Below are 6,084 nucleotides of genomic sequence, written 5' to 3' on the forward strand. Positions count from 1 at the left end.
TAAATCTCTGTAGCTTTGAGGAGAGTAGTTTGATGAAGATGCCCCATTTAGGACTGAGTGCTACAAAGTATCTCACTCTCTGAACAGTGTCCCGTTGTGGGTCTCTGTGTTAAATCCCATCTATTGCAAGAAGAAGCTTCTCGGATGTCATTAGGAGTCATTTTTATTGGTATGCTTCTTTAGCAGAATGAATGATAGTATTAAGTTTTTTCCTAGGCCTATGACCTCTCTAGTCTCAGGTTCTTGGCTACTTTTGCAGTATCAGATATGGGCTCCATTTCACGGAGTGGGCCCCAAGTTCAATCAAAAAAGTGGTTGGTTACTCCCTTGACATTTGCGCCACTACCACACCAGTTCCCCTGCAGGCAGGCCAGTGCTGTAGTTGAAGGGCTGTAGCTGAGTGATACTGATGATTAATTTTTCCTCCTATAGCATGTAGAACACATCCTGGCATCCCTGTCAATAAGGATGAAGCTTCTAGGCAGGCACCAGGTCTTTCTTAGTGTTTGATTGCACAGCCTTTCCAGGTGGTGAGAGTCGTGAGGGAAGTACTGACCTGCAGGACTCTTGAGCAGTGATGGGCTGTCTGCTCCACTGAGTCTTCTCACTGTGGTACTTAGCCCCACAGGAGGATACGGAGCTGTTAAATGTTCTTAGGCAACTGAAGTTGTTAATTTTTAAAAAAGTGTCCATTAACCTTTATTTTTACTCTATGTGTATGGGTGTTCTGCCTGCATGTATGTCTGCCCACTCTGTGTGTAGTGTCTACAGAGGCCTTAAAGGGGTATTGGATCACTGGGGACAGGAGTTACAGACAACTGTGAGCTGCCATGTGGGTGCTAGGAACTGGATCCAGGTCCTCTGGAAGAGCAACCAGTTTGTTTAATGGCTAAGCCATCTCTAAAAAAATATATTTACTCATTTTATTTTTATAGTTTTAACTTATGTGTATGTATGTGTGTCTTTGTGTACACTTGAGTGCAGGCGCTTGTGGAGGCCAGAGGAAGTGGAGTTACATGCAGGTGTTAGTCGCTTGTTGTGGGTGCTAAGAATTGAATTTGGGTCTTCTGCAGGAAAAATTCCTTTCTTAATCTTGATTTAAAAATAGTTTATTTAGGCCGGGCGTTGGTGGCGCACGCCTTTAATCCCAGCACTCGGGAGGCAGAGGCAGGCCGATCTCTGTGAGTTCGAGGCCAGCCTGGTCTACAAGAGCTAGTTCCAGGACAGCCTCCAAAGCCACAGAGAAACCCTGTCTCGAAAAACCAAAAAAAACTAGTTTAATTTATATTTTATGCATGAATGCATGTATGCCTGCATGCCAGAAGAAGGCATTAGATCCTGTTATAGATGGTTGTGAGTCACCATGTGATTGTGAATTGAACTCAGGACCTCTGGAAGAGCAGTCAATGCTCCCTACCCCTGAGCCATCTCTCTTGCCCCAAGGAGGAGTTCTTAATGGTGAAGTTTCCTTTCTAGTTCCAAGATTTATTTTATTGAATTTTTATTTATGTGTCTGGGTGTCTATATGAACTTTAAAATACTTTTCTAACAGTTTTACTGTGTAGCCTTGAATGGCCTGGAGCTCACTTCTGCCTCCTAAGTGCTGGAATTAAAGGCATGTGCCAGCATGCTTGTCTCTGCATGAATTTTTTTTTTTTTTTTTTTTTTTGCTTTTTACAAGACAGGGTTTCTCTGTATTGTTTTCGAGGCTGTCGGTCCAGCCTGGCCTCGAACTCAGAGATTCGCCTGCCTCTGCCTCCCGAGTGCTGGGATTAAAGGCATGCGCCACCACTGCCCGGCTCTGCATGAATAAAAGTACCATATGTGTGCAGTTGTCTACAGAGGCCAGAGGGCATAGGATGCTCTGAAACTGGATTTACAGGGGGGTTGCGAGGCACCCCATGTGTGTGCAGGGTACAGAACCTGGATCCTCTGTAAGAACAATAAGTGGTCTCAACTGCTGAGCCATCTCTCCAGCCCCTGAAGTTGTTAATTCTAATGCACTTAGGTTTGGATTCTTTTTGTTTGTTTGTTTGTTTGTTTTTTGAGAAGGGTTTTTCTGTGGCTTCAGAGGCTGTCCTAGAACTAGCTCTTGTAGACCAGGCTGGTCTGGAACTCACAGAGATCCATCCTCCTCTGCCTCCTGAGTGCTGGGATTAAAGGTGTGTGCCACTGACGCCTGGCACATTTGTTGTCTTTTTGATAAAATTCATTCTGCCAGGTTTGAGCTAATATCCCATTGAACATTTTGTTTGTTTGTCTGAGACAGGACTTTATAACCTAGGCTGGCCTTGAAGTCACTGTATAGTTCATGCTGGCCTCAAATTTGTGAGGATCCCCTTGCCTCAAGTCCCAGTGTGCTAGGATTATAGAAAAGCACTAATATGCTTGGTTTAGTCCCAGATGAAAAGCTTTATTATTATTATTTTTATTTTTGCCATAGTATTGACCACCAGGCAATATGAATCTACTGTTGCTACAGTGGCATGACTGCTACAGGAGGTAACCAACCACTTTCCTATTGGATTAGAGCCCTGCACTTGAGAGGGAATTCTTATTTGGTATTGTAAACATGGCCAAACTCCTATGACTGCGGAGGCCATAGGCCCTAATGGGGAAGCTACTGCTGTTGTTTTGCTCAATGAACATGATTTGCCATTTGAATTGCTTTCTATATATCTATCTCTATGCCTGTAGGTCGAAGCTGCTGTCAGCTTTGATCAGGGAAGCTGCTTCTTCTTTGTTTTTTTTCAGTAGGCAGTGGTACTGCAGAGATTCATAACAGATCAAAGTGTTGAGATTAAGAAGTTGGTGAAGGGCCAATGAGATGGCTCAGCAGATAAAGATGCTTGCCCTGAGCCTGATGACCCAAGTCCATTTCCTGGAACCCACATGGTTGAAAGAGAAAACCAGATTCTACCAGTTGTCCTCTGACTTGTGCTGTGGTATGCCTTAGCTCCTGTAAACAAACAAACAAACAAACAAACAAATGTAATTTAAAAGATTATAAACTGTTCATCAATAAAATTTACTATAGAAAACATTTCTTTAATATATTACTACTGTTATTATTATTATTTGAGACAGAGTTTTTCTTTGTAGCCCTAGCTATCCTGAAACTTGCTATGCAGACCAGGCTGGCTTCAAACTCGTGGTGATCTGCCTGTCTCTGCCTTCTGAGCACTGGGATTACAGGTGTGTGCCACCACACCTGGAAAAACATTTTTTAAGGAAAGACTGTTTCATGATCAGTCCTAGATGGGACATGTATCTCGCTCACTCATAGCTTAAGCAACATTGTGGAACAAGGGACAGAGAGAAATGTAAGAGCCACAGGAAGGAGGAGTGGGGAGATATAGAATGCTATCTCCTGGGTATGACATGGTAACTGCATTAAATTTTTTAGATGTATTTATTTTATGTAGATAAGTGTTTTGTCTGCACATATGAAAATGTACCTGGTATATACTTGGTGCCCAGGAATGTCAGATGTGGGCATCAGAACCCGTGAAACTGGAGTTATGGATAGTTCTGAACTACCATGTGGGTGTTGAGAATGGAACCCAGGTCTTCTTCAAGAGCAACAAGTACTCTTACTTGCTGGGCCGTGTTTCCAGCTCTTACTGTTGTATTCTTGAGCTCTCACTAGTTGTGATTCCCTGCAGAAGCTTTCTACAGTTGGTCCCTGTCAGGAGGAGGGAAGATTTGCACAAAGCTCCTTCCCTCCCTGAGGATCTATATAGGCAGATAATGGCCATTGAGAGAGACCTTTTATCAATTGCATGTCTATTGGAAAATTTCCCATGCTCCTGTAAATAATCTTGCACTGATGCTTCTATAAGTAACCCACTTAACATTCATTGTTTAACAACAACAACAACAACAACGTTTTATTAATTTTTATTTAATTAATTTGGTTTTTTTTGTTGTTGTTTATTTGTTTGAGACCAAGTCTCACTTTGTACTCCAGGCTAGCCCAGAACTCACTTTGTACTCCAGGCTGACCTTGGACTCTCCAGTGCTGGGATTATGTGCAGGCTGATATATCCAGTTTTTATGTGGTGCTGGGATAAAACTCAGGGTTTCATACAATCCTGGCAACTTCTATGTCTAAGATATGTCTGCAATGTCTTCATTGTCATTTTGATTTGCGTTTGCTTGAGGACTGATGATATTGAACATTTTTACATGCCTATTAGGCTTTTGGTTTCCTCTTGAGTATTGTTTGTTCATGTTCTTTCCTGTTGAGTGAAGTCCTTGCATATTTTGGCTGTTCACCCTTATCTACATGCGGTTTACAAAGGTCTTCTTCAAGGTCATTAGCAGTTTCTTCACGCTATTCATTGTGTCCTTGAGAGCTTTTTAGGTTGATTGGTCCTGATAGCTTATTTACCTTCTTGTTGCATTGCTTCTCAGGAGGTGCCTAAACCCCCTCAGCAGTGACAGTATTAACAGGCTTTCCCTGTCTTCTAGACACTTAGGGCTGCAGATCTGTTTAGATTTTTATTGTGGATTGAAATGTGGTGTAAGATCAGGCAGGGTCCAATTTTATTCTTCAGCATGCAACTATACAGTTTTCTGGAGAGCATTAATATATCACTCTTCAGGTCTTTTTCTTTTTGTAGTACTAGGGGTGGAACCCAGTGTCTCGGGCATGTTAGGTAAGGCTGTACCATCTAGCTCCAGGCCCCCCCACTCCCTTTTTATTTTGAGACAGTGGCCCACTAAGTTGCCCAGGATGGCCTTGAACTTGCAATTCCCTGCTTCAGCCTCAAAGCAACTGGTATTACACTATTGGATCTGGCTGAGAGAACATGGAGATCACTCTTCTTCTTCTTCTTCTTCTTCTTCTTCTTCTTCTTCTTCTTCTTCTTCTTCTTCTTCTTCTTCTTCTTCTTCTTCTTCCTCCTCCTCCTCCTCCTCCTCCTCCTCCTCTTCCTCCTCCTCCTCCTCCTCTTTCTCTTCCTCCTTCTTCTTTTTTGGTTTTACGAGACAGGGTTTCTCTGTGTAACACCCCTGGCTGTCCTCTAACTCACAGAGATCTGCCTGCCTCTGCCTCCTGAGTGCTGGAATTAAAGGCATGCACCATCACCACCAGCCAGAGATCACCCTTCTTTTTATCTTCTTGGTTGTCCGTGTCAAAATGGTTGCTCACAGAAACTTGGGCTTATTTTTGGACTTTCTACCCTTTATCTATTAATCTATGTATTTGTTTTTATAAAGGTGTGGATTTTTGTTACATGTAAAATATATCTCAGTCAACCCGATATACAACTGACTTCCAAAACAAACAAACAAACAAAAAAACTGTCATGTACAGCTGGTAGGCTCCCGTCTTCCTGAGTGTGTCTGGTCTGCTTCCTGTCTTGCTTTAGCATTTGAGCTCTTGTTGCTGCTGCCTCTGGATCTACAGAGTCTCTGAGATGTTTGCCTGCCACTTCACCTGTAGTTTAGTATGAGTAGCTGCCCCATGCCAGATACTGAAAGAGTACCTCGCGCTCAGAGCTCGCTGGAACCCATGCCCTTGTCAGGCTGTGGTCTTATAGCCACCAAGACGAGCAGGGGAAGCAGGTCTGCATGGCCATCTTTCCCCTTGTTCTTCAGAGGTAAAGAAAGTCAAGTGTGTTTGGCCTTTTCCTCGGACCTAGCTAATTGTCCACATCAACCTGACAGGTGAATCCAGAATTCATGGAGTAGGACATCTGCCTTCAAAGTAAAGGGAGGTGGCAACCACTGCTGCCCATCTCCACGTGAGGGGAAAGAACATGGAACATGGGGTTTTGGAGCCTGACCTTATTCTCAACTCTCCACTTAGCAGTTCTGCTTATCACTGCTCACTTCCCTCTCTACTGGGGTCCCAGATCTCCCTGGGGTACTTGCAGTGTGAGCTGAGCGCTGAGTTGCACCTTCTCCCACCGTTTCTCAAGGCTTTGCCAAGGACCCTGGGGAATTTGGGTCTGCAGCCCAGGCTTAGACTCAGAACTGTATTGCTTGGATTTGGAAAACCCATCCAGATGAGTAACTGCTAGCTTGCCTTTGACGGTGATGTAAGCTGGTTCACTTCCTAAAACCACATCCTTCCTG

Source organism: Mesocricetus auratus, unplaced genomic scaffold, assembly GCF_017639785.1.
Source record: "Mesocricetus auratus isolate SY011 unplaced genomic scaffold, BCM_Maur_2.0 Super-Scaffold_100007, whole genome shotgun sequence".
NCBI lineage: Eukaryota > Metazoa > Chordata > Mammalia > Rodentia > Cricetidae > Mesocricetus > Mesocricetus auratus.